Source organism: Callorhinus ursinus, unplaced genomic scaffold (genome assembly GCF_003265705.2).
Source record: "Callorhinus ursinus isolate GAN/ISIS: 27379988/994484 unplaced genomic scaffold, GSC_fseal_2.0 scaffold1, whole genome shotgun sequence".
NCBI lineage: Eukaryota > Metazoa > Chordata > Mammalia > Carnivora > Otariidae > Callorhinus > Callorhinus ursinus.
The window spans coordinates 68,788,210-68,811,853 of record NW_027397063.1 but is presented as its reverse complement, the minus strand read 5'-3'; the positions used below and the strand labels follow the sequence as shown (position 1 = coordinate 68,811,853).

Here is a 23,644-nt window from a genome sequence, read left to right as displayed (position 1 = left end):
AACCAACTGAGGCACCCAGGCACCCCAGAGTGGTACTGTTCTAAGAAGAAAGGGTGCTGGACACGTAAAGCAATGGGTGCATCCTATAGTAACTCTTGGTAGGTTCTCCTATAGTAGCACTTGGTAAATGCTTCCCACAGCAGCAAGTACAAGGCGCTTAACCAAGATATATTGGCTGAATAAATGAATGGCTGAATGAAATGAATAAAGGATTTAACCTCTCTGAGTCTCTTTTCCTCCTGTAAGATGAGAATACCATTTATTTTATAGACCTGTGTTGAGAATAAAGTACTTGCGCACTGGCAGGTAATAGACACTCAGTAAATGCTATCTAAATGTCTAATCCCTCATCTGGGTTGGGATTGGGAGGAGGACTTAGGAAGAATGTAACATAGCCAGTCACTTTTTAAAGTTTCATCAACACGATGGTCTGATAAAATCTCTATCAGTCTCTGTGTCCCATCTTGTCTCCTAATCATTCTTTTAAATCAACTAAATCAAATAAAGTCCAGGACTCTCCCTTGGCTCAGGCTGAGTTGCCACATTCCTTAAGGGAAACTCTAGGGCATCACAGAACAAGCTCTCATTTGCATCTATAAGAGACTATATTCATATGTTCGGAAGATTAACAGAAACTCAAGTTTAAGAACCCCTGACCTCCTTGATTAATGTTTGTTTATTCTTTGACAAGCAAAGTTTCAGCTTACCTGTTCACCAAACTAGCTCACACAGCCCACACTCAAACTATTGATTCTTGCGCCTTCTTGAATGTTCTTGGGTTGCTCTTTTTCTTTATCTCCTATTAAAATGATTCTTCCTGCCTTCACTTGCATAGCTCTTCATCCTTCAGTGTCTGTTCTGGCTCTATAACTTTCCTGGTCCACGCCCATCCACCTCCAGAAGTCCTTTAACAACTTTCCCCCAGATCTGGTACAGAACATTTATGCTCAAGCCAGGTATCCTGGGGCTCTCACCTCTCACCCCAATTTCCCTTACCAAACTGTACCAAAATTCTCAACCCATAATGGGCAATACTGATAAAGATTTCTGATGAATGAACATTTCCATCCACTGATGAAATGCTTTATGGTAACCATAGATAGATACAAAGCTTCCTAACAGCTCTCCCATGGTGGTGTTATTAAGGCCATCCCACTCCTTATTATAGCTCCTGTCTCCTAGATGATTAACAGTTTTGGGAGATGAAACTTCTCTGTTACCGAGAAGAGTTTCTTAAATCTTTCTGTTAAGAGGCACTTTCCAATGGTATCTCCTGGTGCTGGAATACACTTTACAGGTTGTCTATTACATTGGTCCTTAAGGTTTTGTCTGAATTTTCTCTAGGTGTCCCCAAGGGGTGTTTGAATCTGTACATACATTTATGATTTATTTGTGACTTCTAAAGGAACACCTATTTCCTCCATCTGCCAAGTTAGACCTCTCCCACTCTTATCTGATTCTTTCTTACATACTGAGCAACGTTTTGCTCCCCAGTGAACATCGACCATGAAATTCTCTGGCATCCATTAGAGGCCTTTGACGTCCCCTCTTCTCCATGAGACAACTTCGTGAAAGTATGTGGGATCCAGACTGTGTCTCCTTTGTTTTCTCTTTCCCAGCACTGTCAGCCTTAAAAGCATTAACTCTTGCTCATATGTTAAGGTTTTGAGTCCACTAACCTTTTCTCAAGATACATTCTAATCTATTAATTTTCTTATGAAAATTCTTAATTTGGGGGCACCTTGGGGGGCACAGTTGGTTAAGCATCTGACTCTTGGTTTTGGCAGGTCATGATCTCGTGGTCATGAGATTAAGCCCCATGTCAGGCTCCATGCTCAGTGTGGAGTCTGCTTGAGATTTTCTCCCTTTCTGTCTGCTCCTCCAGCTCATTCTCTCTCTTTCTCACATAAATAATCTTTAAAAAAATTATTATTTTTAACTAGCTGACTCTTTTTGAAGCCTGTAGAATAGAGGATGTCTGAAATGTCCTTCAGGCATAATAAATACTAAATATATAGGGATTAGGAATTTTCTTTGGATATAGAGACATTCTAAGTTGGAAACATTTGTTGAGGATAAAAGTTTAGCCTGAGTAAAAATTAGGATGTCCGTTTTCATAATTGTTCTAGTCTTATCTCAAAAGCAGTAGGAGATTAGCGTCATGGTAGCATGAATAAAAACCATCAATGGTTACCCTGGCCTTCTGCTAATGCTTTTGATATGTCAAGCTTTTTTCACCTCAAAACCTTTGCAAGTGCTCTTTCCTTTACCGGAAATACTCTCTGCAACCTCTTTCCCTCAAATTTTTACCTGTCAGTTCCTTATGCTTCAAGTCACTGAGAAACTTTCCCTTGATGCCTTTACCCTCCACCCTAATCCCCCACCTAATTCAGGTCACCCATCATTATTTCCCATCCTGCCTTTAACTTTTCCTTATGGCAAACATCACAATTTTAAATATATTTATTTGTATTATTATTTAGCACCTGTCTTCTCCACTAGACTGTAACTTCTGGAAAGGTTCCAATCCTATCTGCTTTTGTTTACTGTGAAATTTTTAGTTCCTGGCAGAGAGCCTGGTTTATATTGAGAATTCACATAGTATTTGCTGGAGGAAGGAAGGAAGGAAGGATGGATGGATGGATGGATGGATGGATTGATTCCTACAGCATACTGTTTTCTTTCTTCCTTGCTTACATTTGTATATGACCTTATTCTTTTCAAAAGGTTTTCATGTTCCTCTCATTTTAGGTAGGGAAGGGTGATACTCTCCCAATTTCCATCTGATGCCACTGAGGTCCAGAAATTGGAACTAACACAAACTCACTTAGCTGGTGGCATGTGGGGCTGTGATCAGAGATGGGACTACATGTTGACTCTTAGTCCAGAACTCTTTCCAGTAATAATTTTTAAGAATAAAGTTAAAGAGTTTCTTTTAGAAATAATTTAAATGCACATAATATGATTTTTAAAAAGATTTATTTACTTATTTGAGAGAGAGAGAAAGAGAGATACAGAGTACTTGAGTGGGAGGAGAGGCAGACAAAAAGGAAGAGGGGAAGCAGGGAGCCTGATGCTGGGCTCTGTTCTGGGACCCTGAGATCATGATGTGAGCTGAGATCATGACCTGAGCAGGAATCAAGAGTCAGGTGTTCAAAGACTGAGCCACCCAGGTACCCCAATTTTTTTTTTATCTTGGGAAAAAAATACTATCTAATTCTTGGAAACATCGAGGCAAAATGAAATCCTTTGACTTCTTTTTTTTAGGAGATTTAATTTTTTTAGAGCAGTCAGGTTTGTAGTGAAATTGAGCAAAAGGTACAAAGATTTTTCCCCATGCCCCCCGCAATCACATGACTTTGATGGCTTGATTTCGTCATGTGACCTACTGTGGAGAAGAATGTAAAGGAAAGATCTCACAGACTTGGTCCCATTTCTTTGGGGTTCATAGAACTTCAGACAGACAGTATGGAATACATATTGATTAAAAGCAGGAAACAATTTCTCCATCTGAACACATTTGTTTTCTTATGAGAGCATTTGGTCAAAATGAAATTTTAGTTTTTGTCAAACCAGTGGCTTAAAAAAATTAAAAATTCTCTAACATGCCTTTTGCTTCACAGTATGTCTATCACAAATTCCCCCCTTTTTTTCCTATGGATTTACTTCACTCTATTAGTCATTACCTTGCAATAACAAGTAGACTTGAAAGCATTGCAACATCATTCCTTTATAGAAATTCCCATACGTGGAACCATTTTTCCCGCTGAATCATGCTACTCTTCTTTCCTTATTTCAAATGAGGAAAGTCAGTTCTTCTGCATTCAAAAAATCCTACAACCCCAGGGCAGTCCTATAGCACAAACTTACCTTAAGTGAAAAATTACATAAACCACTACAAGTGTTACACTGAATTAATAGATAATTTTTAAAATATCCCCTAATTTGTAGACTATCCCTGATTTATATCTCAGGTTATAAAATTCCTGCGTGTGGTATCATTTGCTTTTATTTCTCTGTGGAATCAGCCAGGCTTTGAGTCATTAGGGAAGAGAAGTTTCTTAGAATGTAGTATTCTTTTCTCACTTCTTTGGAAAAAAAATAGCATTTCATAGAATCCTAAGGTTTTATGGTGGTGGGATATTTTTTAAAGCTATTTAGACCCCCTGCCTTTGACTTCTCTCTGCAATAAGCCCTCCAAACCCATCTATTCCCTCCTTGAATACTTTGTGTGACGGGCAACTTACCACCTCGCTTCTATACACACCCAGGGAAAAACCAGGTTGATTGCTTGCCCAACTGAAGGTGGTCCCTCTAGCCCCCAGCAGGTTGCTGGCTTGTGAAACACAGGGCTTCATTTATGTCTGAACAGTAGCTTCCCTGAAATTCTGGACATCTGGAAAGTGTGCTCTGCAGTTGGGTCCAACATGTGATTGTGTTGACTGGTAGCAAGGCAGGCTGACTTCGTTTGGGGCTGGAGGCAGGGGCATGTTGACAATAGCTCTCAGAACAAGCAGGTCCCTGACTAGCTGCTTGTGAGAAAGAGAATGTTTTAAGTGAGCTTACGTTTCTAAATGCTCCTTCAAAAGTACCTGATTGACATTGGGAGGTTTAAAACAGGACAATATGCAATATGTGAATTAATTACTCTTTTTCACTGATTATTATTTTTTTTTACTTAATATTTGGCAGCACATTTTTCAAAAATCTTATTTTTTAGAATCTTTCTTTCTTTCTTTCTTTCTTTCTTTCTTTCTTTCTCTCTCTCTCTCTCTTTTTCTTTTTGTGCTTCAGAACTGCTGTCCAGAATGCTGATAGACTGGCAACTTTTCTTAGTATGATTTTATGCACATTCTTTTACACTTGTTGGCTCACACATTGTTCCTTGCATTCAAATATCTCAGTTCCTACCTTTTGTAGAAACCATAATCCCATAACACAATAACATAATTTTAATAATGTCAAATCAGGTATTTCCATCTTCCTGTAAAGGAAACTGCAATTAAGGTAGCACCTTTAAAATTTCTTATCCAAGAGAGGTGGAGCAATATTTTAAGATATCAATCTGTTTTGTCCTAGCAGTGTTTCCATCTCCCCTCCCTCTCTCTTCACCCCTGTACTTAACTCTACTTGATTGCCTCAGGGGAGGCAGTGAAAGGGCTGAACTCAGAAATAGCCCGCTTGTCTTTCTGACATTTGTCATGGAAAAGCCTAAGCCCTCAGGGGAACTTTGAGAGTTTTTGTGGAGAAGGTAAAAGGTTGGTATTTCAGGGCATAGACAAAGTATTTTGGCCAGAAGCTGCTTAGCAGAGGAGAGAGCAGAGTATTCCTCTGGGCACTGTGTACAGAAGTGAGGGGGTGGGGGTGGGGAGGGAGAAAGGCAGAAAGAAGTGATGATGCAGAGAGCTCTGTGGTCCAGAGAAGAAGGCTCTTGCACTCTACTTCCCAGCAGCACTGATGCAACAGTAACTAAACCCTAAAGAGGAAATGGCTGCCTCGTGCGTGGAATACAATGTAAAAATTGATACACAGCAGTCTTGTAAGAAAAATTCTCTTTTTCCAAGAGTGACAGGGAAACACTGGGGAGTTACCAGATATAATGGCCTATGCAGCAAGGGACAATGGATGCAGCCACCATGTGGAACTAGGACTATGTATAAATCCATTGCCATGGCCCTCCCACCTTGCTACTGCCTGTGGAATCCTAAGTATGGCATAAGCTTGGGAGAAACCGGGATGGGGGATAAGTCTCAGGAAGAATTGATGATAAGTTTATCTACCAACCCAGTGGAGTAGAAACTCAGGATAGAAATATTACATTGAATTATGGGTTTATAGTATACCTTAGTGTGTGAAATGAGAGGAAAACTTGCTGTAAAATCAAGAATTAATTTTCTCACTTAAGTATTTAAGGTAAATCAACATACAGTAAAGCTCATCCTTTTAGTACACAGTTCTGTTCATTCTGGCAAACATTCCATCTTGTAACCACCACCACCACCACCATCATAACAGAGAACAGTTCTCTCTCTCCCCTCGACTCTCTAGGGTTCCTTTGTCCCTCTCCCCTGGCAATCACTGCTCTGTTCTTCACCCTATAGTTTTGGCTTTGCAGGATTGTCCTATAAGTGAAGTCATGCACTATTGAATTAATTACTCTTTTTCACTGATTTCACAATGGTTTTGAGACTAGCTTCTTACACTTAGAATAATGCATTTGAGATTCATCCATGCTGTTGCATGTATTGGTTTAGTTCCTTCTTATGACTGAACAGTATTAGACATAAGTATGTACCATAGTTGTTTCCAGACGTGGGTGATTGTAAATAAAGTCGCCATGAACATCTACCTAGTTTTGTGTGAACATGGGTGTTCCTTTTACTTGGGTAAATACTAGAAGTAGGATTGCTTCATTGTGTGGTTTCTGTTTAACTTTATAAGATACTTCCAAATGGATTTCCAAAGGGGCTGTAACACTTTTCATTCTCATCAGCAATGTAGGAGGAATTTTACTTTGCTCCACTTTGTATTGTCAGTTTTTTCTTAAATGTTCAATTCTAATAAGCATGTAATGGTATTACATTGTGGTTTTAATTTGCATGGTTTGCTTGCCATTTTTATATTTTTGGGTAAATTATCCATTCAAATATTTTGACCACGTAAAAAAATTTTTTCTTTAATTGTTGAATTTTGAGAGTTCTTTATATATTCTGGCTACCAGCCAGGTATATCATTTGGAAATACTTTCTCCCAGTCTGTGATTACTATGCTTTTATCAGGAGTTTCAAAGTGTAAAAGTGCTTATATTTGATAAAGTCCAATATATCAAATTGTCTTTTATGGCTTAGGCTTTAAGAACTCTTTGTGTATTTTGAAGGTTACAAAATCCCCCCCCCCTTTTTTTTCTTCTAGAAGTTTTATAGTCTTTTACATTTAGGTCTATGATTCATTTTTGAGTTAAGTTTTGCCTAAGGGGCAAGATGTGGATCTAGGTTCTTTTTTTGATTTTTGTTCCTTTGGGTTTTTTTGCAGATGGACACAGAATTGTTCCAGCTATTTGTTGAAAAGATTACCCTTTGTTGAATTGCCTTTGCACCTTTATTGAACTCCATTAACCACATGTGAGTCTGTTCTTGGACTCTATTTTGGTGCACTGATTTATACCTTTAACAAACTTTCTCTAACACCAAACTGTTTTGACTATTACAGCTTTATAGTAAGTCTGGAAATTAGGTAGTATAACCCCTCCAACTTTGCTTTTCCTTTCAAAATTGTTTCATCTTTTCTTATTTCATCGCCTTTCTTTGTGAATTTTAGAATCGACTTGTCAATTTCTAAAAAGAAAATTCTTACTGGGATTTCAACTGGAATTATATTGAATCTGTAGATAGGTTTAGAAAAAAATTAACATTTTAACTTGCTGATAATTTGAAAGATTTATGCATAAGTATTTCATGTTTTTTGCTGCTGTTGTAAATACTTTTTGCATTTCAATTTTTAATTATTCATTGTTGGTATAGGAAAAATATGATTGACCATATATATCCTGCACTCTTGTTAAACTCATGTATGAATTCTAACAGCTTTTTTGAGATTCTTTTTTAGGCAATCATATTACCTATGACTAGAGACTCATTTCTTCCTTTCCATTCAATATGTCTTTTTTTTTTTTTTTTCCTTTGACTTGTTGCATCGGATTGTACTTTTGGTACAATACTGAGTAGAAGTGGTAAGAACAGAGATTCTGGTCTTAGGGGGAAAACATTTAGTCTCTTACCATTAAGTATCATGTTAGCTTAATTCTTTTGTGGGTTTACCTTTTATCAGGTTGTGGAAGTTCCCTTTTAGTCCTAGTTTACTCTGAGGTCTGTTTGATTTTTTTTTTTTTTTTTAATCAGGAATGAATGTCAAATTTTGCCAAAAAAATTCCGCTGTAGCCTTTGAGATACTCTATTATTTATCCCTTTTTATTCTGTTGATATGATATGAATTACATTGACTGATATTTGAATGTTAAACCAGCCTTGCATTCTTGTGATCAACTCTACTTAGTCATGATATATCATCCTTTTCATATACAATTAGATTCCATTTGAAAGTACTTTATGGAAATTTTTACGTCTATGTTCATAAGAGATATTGGTGTATAATTTTATTCTTTCCCTCCTTTTTTTCTTTTCTTTCTTTCTTTCTTGTTTGGTTTTATTATCAGAGCACTGTTGGTCTCATAAAATTAGTTGGAAGATTTTCCCTCCTACTCTATATTCTGGAAGAATTTGTATGTAATTGGTATTATTTCTTGCCTAAGAACTGTTTTTCATGATGGAAAATATCCAGATGTTTGTCTGGATTTGTTAAAAATTTTTTTTTCCCTTACCTGACCAGCAGCTAAAATACCCAAAACTCTTTATTACATGACGGAGTTTCTATCTTGATAATTTTACTGTAGGGTATTTTGGGAGATAACTAGTGAATGCACCTCCACTGGCACCAGCTCTAGGGCAAGTTTTGTGGATTTCTTAGAGTAGGAAATCCATTTGTTGGGCACAGACTTTGTATCAGACACCTAGGTGCTGTGTGTTCAGAATGTCTATTATGTCTCCCAAAATTAAGCAGTAGATACTAGTATTTCTCCATCTTTATAGGTGAGAAAATAGTGCCTTATGAAATCTGGTAATTTTCTTTTTATGTGAATGTGTCCAAATGATAGCACTACACTCTGTTTTTAAAAAAGGCTCTGGTGTTCTTTTCTGATTTTAAAAATAATTCATGGTTGTTATAGAAAACTTAAATAAAATTTATGGACTATTTTTATTTTTTATAGAGACTCCCAGTCTTATTTCCATATGCAGCAAAATAGTATTTGGAGAATAAAGTGAGAAATGTTTTTATATCCCCATGCTTTCAAGAGCCCTTTCCCAAACATCCAGGCAATAAAGATAACTTTTCTTGAAAGAAAAAGACAATACTTTGAGAAAGTAAAATGTATGTGTTTTAATTCCAAATCTCTTCTTTAAATAACTAGAGCTAAAATCTGGAGAATGTAGATCACTGAATTTATTCCATGAATGACACAGAATAAGAGCTCTCCCACACCGCCCAACTTCCTCCAAATAAGAGTTTGATGAGGAAGAAGAGGACTAGTGATGCCAGTTGTAGATTTAGGCGTGGCCTCTGTCACTGAGAAGGAGCCCAGCATCCCATTTTTCACTTTGTAGAAACCTTAATTCCTAGTATTTGGCCCAGAAGGGTGGGTGATAGAAATTCTAGATAGATTAAGGGTACATGAGAGCCCAATAAATTGTTGACTGGATTCCTCAGATGTAACCTTGAGGGGCTGCAAGACTCATAGAAAAATCTCAACTACAATGTAACTGTTGAGCTAAACCACAGCGGTGGCTAAGGGGAGATATAAGGAGAACTCTATTCCTACCTAAATTCTCTTTGTACATAAAGTAGGAATTTCTGTTTTTGTAGAAGTAAAGAAAGAGACCACTCATCTTTGCTTCATGTCACCCACTCTTAGACTTGATTGTAAGACACACATGTACTCTGTTTGGTGGGAACTTGTGGCTCTGCTTGAGGCAGGATGTGTGCATTCAGTTTGGGAGTAGAGCTTGAGACTGAGGAGGAAGAAAAGCGATTTCTATAGTAAAACTACTGTTTTGATCTTTGATAGTTCTTTTTTTTTTTTAAGATTTTATTTATTTGCTTGACAGAGAGAGAGACACAGCGAGAGAGGGAACACAAGCAGGGGGAGTGGGAGAGGGAGAAGCAGGCTTCCCTCTGAGCAGGAACCCGACGCGGGGCTTGATCCCAGGACCATGGGACCATGACCTGAGCCAAAGGCTGACGCTTAATGACTGAGCCACCCAGGTGCCTGTGATCTTTGATAATTCTTGAGTCATTTCTCAAGTAGATCAGATCTTGAGAGGGGAGTGGAGTGTTACTTATTTCCTTCCACTGCAAACTCCAACATATTAATTGGTACATGGGCTGGGAATCTTGAGAAATAGTCCCAGTGGCTAATATTTGGAGGCTGAACTGCAGGGGAAATTGACCCTTACACAGTAGCTAGGGCAATAGGTGTAGGCTTTAATACTTTGGTAAGCCAAATTCTCTTGGATTGTTGACTTAGGTAATCGGCAGTGGCTCATATTTTAATTATAGAGCTGGATTTCCACTGGTGTGGATCTGTACAGCTCACCTTGGCATAGATTTGTCCAATGCAGTTGTGCTTCATTATACAAGCCCTTAAAAAAATATAAAGAGCACTGTGAATTGTGTAAGACTGTTGAATCACAGACCTGTACCTCTGAAACAAATAATACATTATATGTTAAAAAATAAAAAGAAGATAGTAGGAAGGGAGAAATGAAGGGGGGCAAATCGGAGGGGGAGACGAACCATGAGAGATGATGGACTCTGAGAAACAAACTGAGGGTTCTAGGGGGGAGGGGGTGGGGGGATGGGTTAGCCTGGTGATGGGTATTAAAGAGGGCACGTTCTGCATGGAGCACTGGGTGTTATACACAAACAATGAATCATGGAACACTACATTAAAAACAAATGATGTAACGTATGGTGATTAACATAATAAATAAAATAAAAAAAAATAAAGGTACTTAAAAAAATATTAATGGCTGACCATTGGTTCCCTGCATTGTTGGTGGGAATATACAGTGAGGCAGCCATACGAAAAATGGTATGACAGCCTCCTAAAAAAGTAAAAAAATAGAATTAATATATGATCTGATAATTCTACTTCTGGGTATATACCCCAAAGAAATGAGAGTAGGGTCTCAGAACACCCATGTTCATAGCAGCATTATTTACAATAACCAAAGGATAGAAGCAACCCAAGTGTCCATTGACAGGTGAATGAATAAACAATATACATATAATGGAATATTATTCAACCCTAAAAAGAAGGAAATTCTGATATATGCTGCAACATGCATGAACATTGAAGACTTTATGCTAAGTGAAATAAGCCTGTCATTAAAAAGTCAAATACTGTATGAGTCCATTTATATGAGCTATCTAGAGTAGTCAAATTCATAGAGAGAGTAAGTAGAATGGTGGTTGCCAGGGGCTGCGGGGAGGGGGAAGGGAGACCTTTTGTTTAATGAGGATAGCATTTCAGTTTTGCAAGGTGAAAATAGTTCTGGAGATCAGATGCACCACAGTGTGAATGTACTTAACGCTGCTGAACTGTACACTTAAAATTGGTTAGGATGGTAAATTTTATGTTATACATATTTTAAAACAATTTAAAATAAAAATAATAAAAAACACTAAAAATATTCTGCTCAAAGAGAAGTTAGAATTGGCTGTATCCCCTTTTCCTGTCCTTATCAGTTTGCTTGTCCTCTGAGATCTCAAACTTTCCCTTAAAGAACACTCTTATCTCCGGTTCAAACCATCTTCCTTTACCTGAGGCAAAGTTTAATACAAATACTTCATTGGAAGGTACAATCTTGGGCAGGAAAAGGTGAGAGAAAAGACGGTAAGGAGGAAAATAGGTAAACAAATATAAGGTGGGAGTTACTGAGCGGACCACCTTTTCATTAAAAAATAACCAGTGGTTGTTCAGTCACTTGGGTTATCTCTGGAAAGAGGTGGGGAGAGGAATTTATTTGCCAGCTCCTTGCCACCACCTTTCACTCAGTAGTCAAGTTTCTTATTATAGAGAGATACCCTTGTACTTTTAGGTTATACAACCTGGCCCCCTTAAAGGAGATAGTACTTAGGGAAGCCAGGTTCCATGTCCTGTGTGTGAGAACTGTATCCAAATTCCAAAGTGGTAGAAGGAACAAACACCTTTGTGGGTCAGGTCAGGTCCCAGTCCTGTGACTTGGCTGGAGATACTCTGGTTGCGGCCACAGCCAGCACAATGGAGGCCATGTTAGCAGATGAGGAGGTGCTGGGGATGGCAGTAGCATTAAAGTAAGTGGCGAAGTATCTGGGAAGCCACTGAGAACATATTAGACCTAAGAGGGCATATTAACTGTGCCTAACACAGAGACATACTAGCAGAAAATACAGTGAGTCCAGAAGAGATGGTGGCCAGCCTTGGTGTAAGTGTTGCTCTGGTGGAGCAACATGTTCAAAATGGGACTATCCAATGCTGGGAGATACGGATAGACCAGATTTGGTCAAAAATAAATGCAGTTGGAAAACTCAGAACTCATGACAATTATGATTTTCACAATGGAGGAGTCCCTAGATTAGTAATGGTAAATAACACTAGCCGCTGTTACAGACCCTGCAATATTGGTGTTTGCCAGATGCAAAGCATGCCTGCTTAAAACAGGGCGTGGAGGCAATGTTGCTCTTACGCAGCACTGAAGTACCAGGAACACAGGTTCAAAGTGAAGCTGGGTATTGTTAGGTTTCAGAGGCTGGATGGAAGAAAACAAACAGTGACCTGATGACTGGGGCTGCTACCACTGGAAATTTCTAAACTTTGGGTGGGGAGGAATAAGGAAGTCACTCTCTGAAGAAAAAAAAAAAGAGAATATGCACAAGTGAATTCTCCCCACCTACAATTAGGGTAAATATCCTTATTCTTAACCTAATCATAAGTATTCTCACTAAATTTAAGTTTCAAGATGTAGACTCTGGACAGAGAGATTGGTAAGGCTAAAAAGATGTAGATATTATTTTTTCTCTTCTATTTTAGTCAGATATCCTAGTCATCTGCTTGGGTCTTGGCAACAGCTATGTGTGTCTTATGTTACAGACCTTGAGAGAGATCTAGGTATGTCATTTTGACTTGGATCTTGGTTCTAAGGGCTGGGGATTTGCTTGTGGTTTTTTTTTTTTTTATATTTTGAATGTGTGGGATAAGCATTGTGATAATGTTTGTATATATTAACTTCCTGGTGTTTTTAACTAGTGGGACATGAGAAAGCCTTGATTGGATTAAGTGAACTGGGAAGGCCTTTAAGGAATTACTCCTGTTCTATTAGTAGAGAGCTCGGGCTGGGGGTGATATGGGAACCCATGCTCTGTTCAAGGTTCTGAGCCAACAGATTCCCTGGTTGAAATGAAAAAGAAATAGGAAAGATTTTTTTCTTGGCACAAAATTTACAATAGGAAAGGATGTTAACTGGGGACTTCAGTTTCTCTTTGAGAATTTGATAATGGGATGAAGTTCTTATTGCTCAAATCTGGAACATTTTAATATTGTTTTAGTTGTTTTTTTTGGTAATCTTTACTTTGATATTTGATGTCATTGTCTATATATTGGAATGGGAATAATTTAGAATAACAAGAGGACATTTGGTCTAGAGTATAGTGTGAATTACTCTTCTTACCCATTTGAGTATTTTATAGACAAAAACTAAATTGCTTTGTCCCAGTAGCATATACAAAGAAACCAGTTGGTTGACTTGGGGGTAGCTATCACATGAATGTGGGAGGCTGATCTCTTCCCCCAAGGACAGCAGCCAATCTGCCTTCAGGTGGCATGTAATAAAGATTATAAAATGGTTAAAAGTCTTTTCCACATTACAAGTTTGATAATAAACAATATCCAATTTGAGTTACATACTACCCTGTGACTTAGGCAGGACAATGGTAGCTACGCTTTACTTCCAAAAAAAGAAAACTAAGACATAGGGAGTAAAGATTTTCCAGAAGACATGTATCTGCTTTATGCTCTATAAACTATTTGTCACTGATATTCCTAAACTAGACTATCAAATGGGAGTTGGACTAGGAACAGGGACCTTCAGATGGGATTGGAATCGACATGGATGCACAGGGCAAATGTTCAGACATAAAATTCTGTATGGTGTATCTGTTTTTTAATTCATGCATTTATAGGATACAGTATCTACAATGAATATTCAGGAGTTCTACACATAGGACACTCAACTAAGTATTGAGAAATATACTGAGACAGAGACTAGTCCTTGTCTTTTGGAGTACACCATCTAGTTAAAGCCATAAGACAAAGACATTATGATAAGAAGTCACATTTGTTCACTGCCATAAGAAAGGCCTAAGGAATTGTAGGTATTCTGATTATGGAGCATGAACACTTCTAATCTGAGGTGACCAGAGCAAGTTTTATGAAAGTTAATCCTTCTGAAACTTTCTTATTCCCAATACGTGAGCTTCAACTATGATCACCAACTGCCAACATTGTTTGGCCTCCTTAAAATTATTCCAAAATTTATTTAGCCACTACTTTTCCTTATTCATTCATATGCTCACTCCTTCATTCAACAAACATAATTTTGAGGATCTGACTGGCTTTAGAAGATGGAGACACAGCCAGCATCACCACTACCACAACAACCCAGTCCATGTGTGTCAAAGAGCTCATTGAGGAATACAAAACACCCCTCCCTCCAAAAAAATCAATGCTATTAACCCAGAGTGTGGCAAGAGCTGTGAGAAAGATAAGAGCAGTGTACTCTGCATTCACATAATATGGGCACCCGGCCAGATTTGGGAAGCCAAGAATGTCTTCCAGAGAGAAGTGATATCTAGGTTTAGACCTGAAAGATAAATGAGGGTTAGTTGCTAAATGGACCCAGAGAGGTAAGAGTGCTAAGAAGGTTCAAGAAATTTTGTCTGAATTATTGTAGCAGTAAAGGTAAACCTGGTCAACCTTGCTGGTGTGGGCTGAGTGATTTCAGGGTTTTGAAAATTTTCTGAATTTTTCCCCATCATCATATACCCCCCCATCAGAGCCCAGGTCTTGTTGGGATCATTGCAGTTTCAAGTGATTGTGGGGAGAATGGGAAACCATGTGAAGAGTGACACATTTATTCTGTCACAGAAAAGGAGGACACTTGTAGAAATGCTAAAGGTAAATTATTAGACTGTATAGTACAGTATGAGCAAAAGTATTTTATCCCAGAGTGAGGTAAGTGACAGTAAAGACACAGATCTATGAATTTTTATTTTCCTAGAGGATAAAACCACAGAATTGTAGGAAGACTTTAATTATGAGTAGATTCTGTCAGTTAGGTAGAGAACCCTGAGAGTATGTGGATCTTAGTGCCTGAAAAATCCCTTTAAATAGGAGAGCTAATCTAATTTAGGTATCAGCCGTCGTGGCAAAGATAACACTCTGAGTTTACCACACAATTTTGTCTTCCTGGATTTGCTGAGACTACACTTCTTAGCCTCTTTGAGGTTAGATTGGGACTGAATTTTATTGGACTGAGCCTTGGCCAATGGGAAGTGAGCAGAAGACATGTAAACCACTTTTAAGTTTGACCTTTAAAAATAGCTCATATATTCTATTTCCCTTTCTCTTCTTATGGTGAATCTGGAAGACCATATACTTATTGTAGCTAAAAGGTAGAAGCAATTTGAATCATTGAATGATGGCTTGGAAGAACCACCAAGTACAGCCAACCTTCATCAGGCTATAACATGAGCAAGAAGTGAATGTTTGTTGTGTTAAACCATTGATATGTCAGTAATTTGTTATTGAAGCAGAACCTTGTCTATTCTGATGAATGTACCCCTTCTCCTAGAGGTCTTCCCATGTCTGCGTTTGTATTTCACGGGGGTCATTTATGACTCGAAGCCTTGGTAACTCATTTGGCATAGGAAATGAGAGAGCAGGAATGAAGAAAAGCTGTTGTTTTTTGGTTTGTGTAGGTAAAGTTGTGAACTGAGGTGGAATTTTTCAAGATAGGCCAAATGAAGCAGAGTAGGTTTGAGGATTAAAAGTATGAAATTAATTTTGGACATGTTGTATTAGAAGGATTTTTAGCTTTATGTTATGGATGATCTCATAAATATCCTTGAGGGCAAGTAGTGTGGTCTTACATGTTTAATTACCTGTAGTTATCTAGTATCTATATACTGTTTATATTTGTTGATGGGTTGGTTTCTTCACTGGATCAGCTGAATTCTGGAGGAAATTTTCTGACTCCTTGAATCAATGAATTCCTCTGAGAGCTGTGAATATGCTTATTCTTTTTGTGACAGGAATTGTCTTGAGTTGTCCACACACTCAAAGGAAGTATCGTGTTTAAATCACAATAGCTTATTTATGCTACTTTACTTCTTGGCTTTTCCTTTCCCTGAAATCTACATTTTCTTGAACAGTTTTAAGCAGGATGCTGTCGCTCTTTGTAAAGATACTTCTCATTAGGTAGATTGTAAAAGCCAACATGAGATGTCAAACCCAAGTTTGTTGCACAAGCAATTTGGAAGGTCAGAATGATCCCCACAAGATGCATACCAGCAGCTAACTCAATTTTTGATTTCCCCAAATGACTTTTCTTGTGAAATCTGGTTTTCACATCTTCCGTGCTTTTCCCTAATGGCCTGTTTTTATATTAGAAAAATAACCCGGAGGAAGTATTTTACAAAAGTTATTTTTTTTTATTTTTCTTTGAAATCTCTTAGGTTATACCTTGGTGTTTTTTCCTAGAAGAGCATTTTGCATAGAGTAGGTACTAAATAAGTATTTGTTGACGGTTTAAAGATCTTGGTTTGAGCTGCAAGGAAATGCCGGGATCATCTAGTGCAATCCTGTCCATTTACAGATGAGAAACTGAAAGCCTAGAGAATTGAAATGTTTTGGCCAAGGTCACACAGCTGATCAAGTGCAGACCTGCTGCTATTACTAATGATGCTACTCTTTAATTATGTGCATAACTCAACAGTTTCACAAAGCCATAATTTATCTCATCTGTGATGTAGGAAACACAGACATAATCAACACTTTTGGTTTTTTAACAAAGAAGGAAATTGAGGCCCAGGAAAACCAAGTCAAACAGTTGAATGATCTTATTCATTTATTCCACAAACTTGATTGAGCCCCTATTATTGGCCAGGCTCTTTTCCTGCTCTGTTCTAAATATGAACAAAACAGAGTCTCTGCCCTTTTATCAGGGAGAAAAAAGGAAGAAAACACTATAATAAATAATAGCTGAAACGAGCGAGCTTGCCTCCTGACTCCAGTCCGGTGCTGTTTTTCTCTACATCCCTGTTAATTAATTAAAACCAATGAAATTTCTGATTGATTGATTAACTCTCTCGTACTAAGGAAAAGTAACCCTGTTAAAGGATTTCTCCTGTGAACAATGCAAAGCATTTTAGGTGCAGCAATAACATGAGGGCTTCAGAGAGTTATATAATTTTACGTTCTCAAGAGAATATGGGGAAATATTGGTCCATGTTCTCTTTCTCTCCAGTTTTGAGATTTATGACTGGTCAGTTACAACAATAATAACAACTGAATATCGGCACAAGAAATATATTTGATTCAGTGGGTAACATTTGACAGCCTTAACTTGTAAAATGTAGCAAAGTTCTTGCAGGAAGCTCCAGCAGAATATGTAATACACAAGAAGGTATTCAGGGAACAGGGAAATAAAATCAAAGGAACCTGCTACCCAATCTGTTTCATTAAATATGAAAATTAAAATGCCTTAACAAAATGCTTTCTCTTCCTCTCTCCTCCCAACAAACAAAAGCTTTGGTAGGCAGCCTGAAATTGCTCATCAAGGAAAAAGACCAGACTGATTCTAAATGGCTTCTTTTGAATGAGGCAATTAATGCTAAAAGGAACATGTTGTCTCCTCAGCATTTGTAAGGTAAAACATTCATTGTACTTCCTGGCACTCTGTCAAGCCTCTCCTTGGCCTAAGCCAGTAGAGAAATGGTCTGCTGCTTGTGCTCTTTAACTCCGGTAATCAGGAGGATTTGGCTGATTAACTTGACAGCAATGATTCTCCTTAGGACTAGGAATGTGTCTGGGAACTGTATTCCTGGATCCTTCTTTCTCAGACCCTGACTTGCTGGCTTTGGGAGGTCCATCAAGGCTGGCATCCCCTCCATTTACAAAATAGAGACGTTACCTTATGACTGTTAGATTCTGAAATGCAGTAGAGTAATGCAACAGAGTATTATCTTAATTGTATTTGTTCTGGTGATTCAGCTTTATCAAGAACATTACCTTCTTAAAGATACTTTTCATTTGCTTACTCACCAACTCATGCATTTATTCAGAACACATTAATTAATGGGGTCTGTGTATCTGAGACAGTAGGGAATGTTCTGGAGTAGGGACACAAATTAAGACATAGTGCCCATCCTCAAGGAACGCTCAGTTTTAGGTAGAGGGTGGGCAGAGATTCCTTACGACAGTACAACCTGGTGGCTTAGTGGAGGGGCAGCTGCAAGGCGCACTGGGATTATGGAGGGGTGGTGGGAGCTCTCTCTGTACCACGAGGACTCTGGGCTGGGCTGGAGACATCGGTGGCCAGGAGGGCTTGGATTTACTTTTGTGCAGCCCCTGCCACCGGCAACCCTCAAGTGGAGACTTCCTCTTTTACTTGTTTCATGTGTACATATTTCTTATAAGAGGGTTTTAGAACAAAGTGTTTCATTTAAAAAAAATACAGATGAGCCATATGAATGGTCTCTATTAATTCACTTAATGCTCCCTTAAATAATCCGGGTAGCAGGAGGCAATGTCCTCCCCATTTTCATAGGAGGAAAATATTTATCTTAAATAAACATTTGTTATTTCATGGTCGGTGCTAAAAACAATGGTCTTTATTTTTCCTCCATGAAACCAACCTACTGAAGTATTTTCACATTCAATTAGGGAAGGTCAGTAACTGGCATGAGGCAAGACAAATATTTGTGGAATGGCTGAAGGATGACAAAGATTAGACCTATCTTTGTATAGAATACTCATTTTATTTATTTATTTATTTTTTTTAAAAGATTTTATTTATTTATTTGAGAGAGAATGAGAGATAGCACGAGAGGGAAGAGGGTCAGAGGGAGAAGCAGACTCCCCACTGAGCGGGGAGCCCGATGCGGGACTCGATCCCAGGACTCCAGGATCATGACCTGAGCCGAAGGCAGTTGCTTAACCAACTGAGCCAGCCAGGCGCCCTAGAATACTCATTTTAAAGAAATGGTAACATTTAGTTTGTTAGCCTGAAAGTGAAATACACTTTCTACCAAAGTGATAGTAGATCTCTGGATGAGATCCTGTGATTCACTTTAATTCAGTTTAGTAGGTGGTGATCTTTCAGGTACCTCTCTATGGTTAATTTTGCTTATACTTTTTGTTTTCCAGTCTTGGGTGGTAAAGGTAGATTTTATTCATTTAATTAATTTCAATGCCACTATGTCAGGAAGTTTGCTTATACTCAAACAAGAGGTGTTATTTTTTTTAACATTTGCTTCATGATAATGTGGCAAACCTGTATTCCTGAGTCAGGGATAGAGGTTCAGATTTTTGTTCTGCCACAAGCTAGCTGTGTAACTGGGCACATTTCTTTGTCTCTCCTGGTTTCAGCTTTCTCAGGTGTGAAATGGGGTACCAATCCCAGCTGACCTCCCCCTTGTTGGGGATCAAACGAAATGATCTAATTGAAAGTGTACTCTGAACTATAAAGTGCTGTATAAGTGAAGGTACTTATTATTCACTGAGCCCTGGGCCTGTCAGACCATATGATCTTTTTCCAGTGTTGTTTGTTTACAGTTGATTAACAGGCCCTGCAACCTGCCTGCTTTTTGAGGTCTGCAGAGGGGGGATTGGCAAAGAAATAAAAAGCTACAGCTTTCATGTAAACAATTCCTCTCCCACTTAATCCTTCTTTGGACTCCCTATCCGTGTGTCTTCTTAATCACCAGGCTCAAATGAAGCAGTACCTTCCAGTCCTACTTGAGGATTCCGGGGGCTTGAGGGCCTCACGTTTCAGGGACGACCATCCAGGGAAGACCTCGCCCTTTGCAGAATTCCTCATATCAGACTTTTTTTTTTTTTTTTTTTTCCAGTTAGAGATTTCATTGCTCAGAAAATGGAGCTTCTGGCTTTTTAGTTTTGTTTTGTTAGATTTTGTTTGACTTAGAAAAAATGTCTTTAACAATCAGCAAAGTGCTTCTGCAAGAACATCACACTGACAGCAGTCCATCTTTCTCGTCTCCTATCAAATTCACTTTCCTGACCAAGTGCAAGGTGGATTTCTCCCTGCCAGCACTATAGGCTCCTGATGCCTGGAACAGAGCTCAGCTCCTTCTCCTAGGTCGCAGCATCATTATAGATAATAAAAATTCTGGAAGCAGGACTTTGCTAGCAGTTTAGGTTTGGGGATGATGCATGAGACGGAGAGAAGTCCATTTTGGGTTATGAGGTGCTGACACCAGGAAAACTCCTTGTTCCAGATAAAATAAGTCAATTTGACTCAGAAGACACGGGGAAGGTAGAACTATACTCTTGTAAGGATGCATGACCTCCTTCTAGTATTATATATACATATAATAAACCATTCTGCTTTCAGACAGAACTTGAAGGTTATACTTCTGTCTTTAGGTGAGGGAAGCTGGTCATGGAAGCAGACAATGGCTGGACTTCCAGCTTCACCCCCTACCAGCTGTATGATAATGGAACCAATCTGCATTTACTTATAAAGTGGGGATTAAAATACCTGCCTCATCACTCTCTGGTATGTTTTGAGGATTAAGTGACAAGGCCAGTGCATGATGCTTTCTGACTTTTAAAGCCTTTTCACATGAGAAGTGGCCAGTATGTAGTTAGAAAAACACATGTTTAGGGGGTTTTGATATGTGTCTGAATCCCATTCCAATTATTGGCTAGCTCTGTGACCTTGGACAATTTGCTTAAACTTACTGAGCATAGGTTTCCTCATCTTTCAAATAGGGATGACAATACCCGAGGCCGGGCAGAACGGGCAGGGAGGTCCAGTACAGCGCGGAGGTCGGTCGTGGGTGTCACCTGCCCGGAGCTAGCTTCTCCACGCCCTGCCTGCTCCAGCCCTGCTCTCTGCCCTCGCCTGCCCTGCGGGCACCACTCTCCTCCACAGTTTCAGCCCCTCAGCCCAGAACAAGGCTACAGTAGCTACGTTAGGGGCTTCCGGAGGAGGAATTGGGCAGCCCCTGAGCCAGCCGCCTGACCCTCTACGGTATTGCTCGGACACCCTGAGTGGCCGCAGATCTGAGCCACATGGAGACCAGAGAAACCATGAAAGGCTACCTCGAACCTGAGCAGCTGCTAGGCTGCCTGAAAGGTTGCAATGTGGCGGTTTTGCCAGCAGGAGTCCCGAGGACGCCAGGCATGATAGGGGTGACCTGTTCAAAACCAGTGCCCCAATTGTGGCCACCTGGTGGCTTCCTGCGCCCAGCATTGCCCTGAGGCCATGATCGTGTCAAACCCGGTTAACTCCATCATCCCAACGGCAACGGAAGTTTTCAAGAAACACGGAGCATACCACCCCAATAAAATCTTTGGGGTGACAACCCTGGACATTGTCAGAGCCAACACTTTTATTGCAGAACTGAAGGGTTTGGATTGTGCTTGAGTCAATGTTCCTGTCACTGGCGGCCACGCCAGGAAGACCATCATCCCCCTGATCTCCTGGGGCACTCCCAAGGTGGTCTTTCCCCACGACCTGTGGACAGCTGTCACTGGGAAGATCCAGGAGGCCTGCATGGACATGGTGAAGGTCAAAGCTAGAGTAGGCTCTGCCGCCCTGTCCATGGCTATGTGGGAGCCTGGTTCATCTTCTCTCTGTGGAGGCAATGAACGGAAAGGAAGGAGTTGTCCAGTGTCCCTTCGTTAAGTCCCAAGAAACAGACGGTGCCTATTTCTCCACACCATTGCTGCTGCAGACAAAGGGCATTGGGAAGAATCTAGGCATCACCAAGATCTCCCCTTTTGAAGAGAAGATGATAGCAGAAGCCAACCCTGAGTTGAAGGCCTCCATTAAGAAAGGAGAGGAGTCTGTGAAGAACATGAAATGAGAGAGCAGCTAGCGAGCGGTCTGTTTCCCTAACTTATGGAGACATTATGTCCCTATAAAGCCATCTCCTGCCACTTTGTGTTTCAGTTGTGTTAACCACAAGTGTTGTGTCAGGGTCCCTGTCCCTTCCAAATCACAGGTCCATCTGTGGGTATGTCAATAAAAGCAGGCTTTGATTTTTTTCAAAAAAAAAAAAATGACAATACCAATGTTGCAGGGACATCAGAGAGGAGTTAAATGATACATGTGAGGTGCTTAGCTGCGTACCTGGCATGTGGTATGTACTTTCTACATGGTTGCTAGTTCTATCTTACTTGCTTTCTACCAAACACTGTGAGGAGAGAACAGCTCTTATTCACATGGTTTCCATTGTGAAACGGTAACCAGTGGCCCAGAAAGATGAAATGTGTTGCTCTACTTAAATCCAGCAGGAATATCTTATAAAGCAACACATACACCTAGAGATTGTGACTACTGTTGGTTAGAATAAAATTGCATCTTCCCTTTGAAGCAGGGAGCATCCTTCCTGAAGGAAGGGGAAAGACGCCCTAAGATTTCATGTTGTTGATTCATGGAAAGCCTATTATTCTCGCTCCCAAGTGTCCCTAGAGCCCGGGACATGTCCTACAGAAGATCTTTGTTTTTAGTATTTCTGATCTACCTCTGAGGTGGGGAGAAGGGAATGTGGGAGTCTCAACTGAAAGGGAGAATGAGGATACCCACGGGAAGTAATTCTCAGCGTCCAGGAAGGCACTGGCAACAGGAGACCATGACTCAGATGGCCGCACCATCAGAAACCAGAGTCCCGGAGGGCAGAATGCTGGAACCGGAAGGAGCTCAGCAATCATCTGGGTGATTACATATGGGGATAAGCAGAAGCTATTTACCAATGGTAAAATCATAGCTGCAGCAGTACGTGCTGTTACCAATATACCAAGTCAGTGGTGAATCTGATCCAGGACTTGGGGCTTTTCCCTCCTGATTTAGAAAGTGTCACCTTTGCTTTGGAGGCACTGTAGGAAATCTTGACATGAACATGGCACAATCCTTACCCTCAAAGCCAAAAAGGAGATAAAATGCAGACACATGTGGCTGTGATCCCAGGTAAAGGTCTTAGGCATTTCTCAAAGTAATGTGGAGAGTCAGAAAAACAAACCTTGTACCTGGTTTGGAGAATCAGGGGTACAAACTCACAGAAGAGGTGGCCTTCAAGCAGAACCTCTTAAGAAAGATGTAGATGCAATGAATGGCCCTAAAGCAAAAAGATGATCATTTCCAGATGAGGTAGAGAGAGTCTAAGTTATTTTTTCTTCCTTCAGCCTTGGGTTCTCATCAGGAAACGGGCACAGGTATACTTCTCCTATGTGGTCCACTAATGTATGTGACAGTGTTGTGCCCAAATGCTCCCTCTTTTTCTCTTATTCCTCCCGACAGATCCCAAGAGGTGGTCCATCTTCTGCGCTGTCGGTAGTTCTGATATTTTTCCTTGTGGTTTAACAATTTGTGTAACGCTTCGATCACTGGGCTTCTGTAAGGGGTGGGTAATAAAAATACCCCAAAAATTTGAAAATAAGTTTTGCACAATTGTAAGTCAGAGAGAGAGAGAGAAAATTCCTCCGAGTCATGCATTCCCCGTGAACTCGCTTTGCCAGAGTCAAACTCCTGTCATTGACTAACCTTTGTGTTTCCCTCCTGGAGCACGGGCTGCTGTGGCATTCAGGTGAGATTGTTATGCCAAAGGGTCCTCCGAGCTGAGCGCATCAGCACTGTAGAAAGAGAGGCTGAAGGAACGAAGGGGTGTCTTAAAGAAAGGGACTGACAATTGGAAGTTGGGTAGAAGTAGGATTGCCAGAACTAGTAAATAAAAATATAGGATACCC

General features: G+C 39.7%; 1 protein-coding gene and 1 pseudogene across 2 annotated transcripts in view; both read left to right on the top strand.

The window, feature by feature from the left end:
• Nucleotides 1-23,644, top strand: part of TPRG1 (tumor protein p63 regulated 1) — a 219,941-nt gene that overhangs the window by 5,451 nt on the left and 190,846 nt on the right. Inside the window, exon 2 of one of the 2 annotated variants that reach the window (XM_073895678.1) lies at nucleotides 7,033-7,121. The exons of the other annotated variant lie outside the window; for it this stretch is intronic. The gene's annotated coding sequence lies outside the window, so the exon portion shown is untranslated. The remainder of the gene's footprint in view (nucleotides 1-7,032; nucleotides 7,122-23,644) is intronic. 2 annotated transcript variants of the gene reach the window in all.
• Nucleotides 20,668-21,949, top strand: LOC112823492 (malate dehydrogenase, mitochondrial-like; annotated as a pseudogene).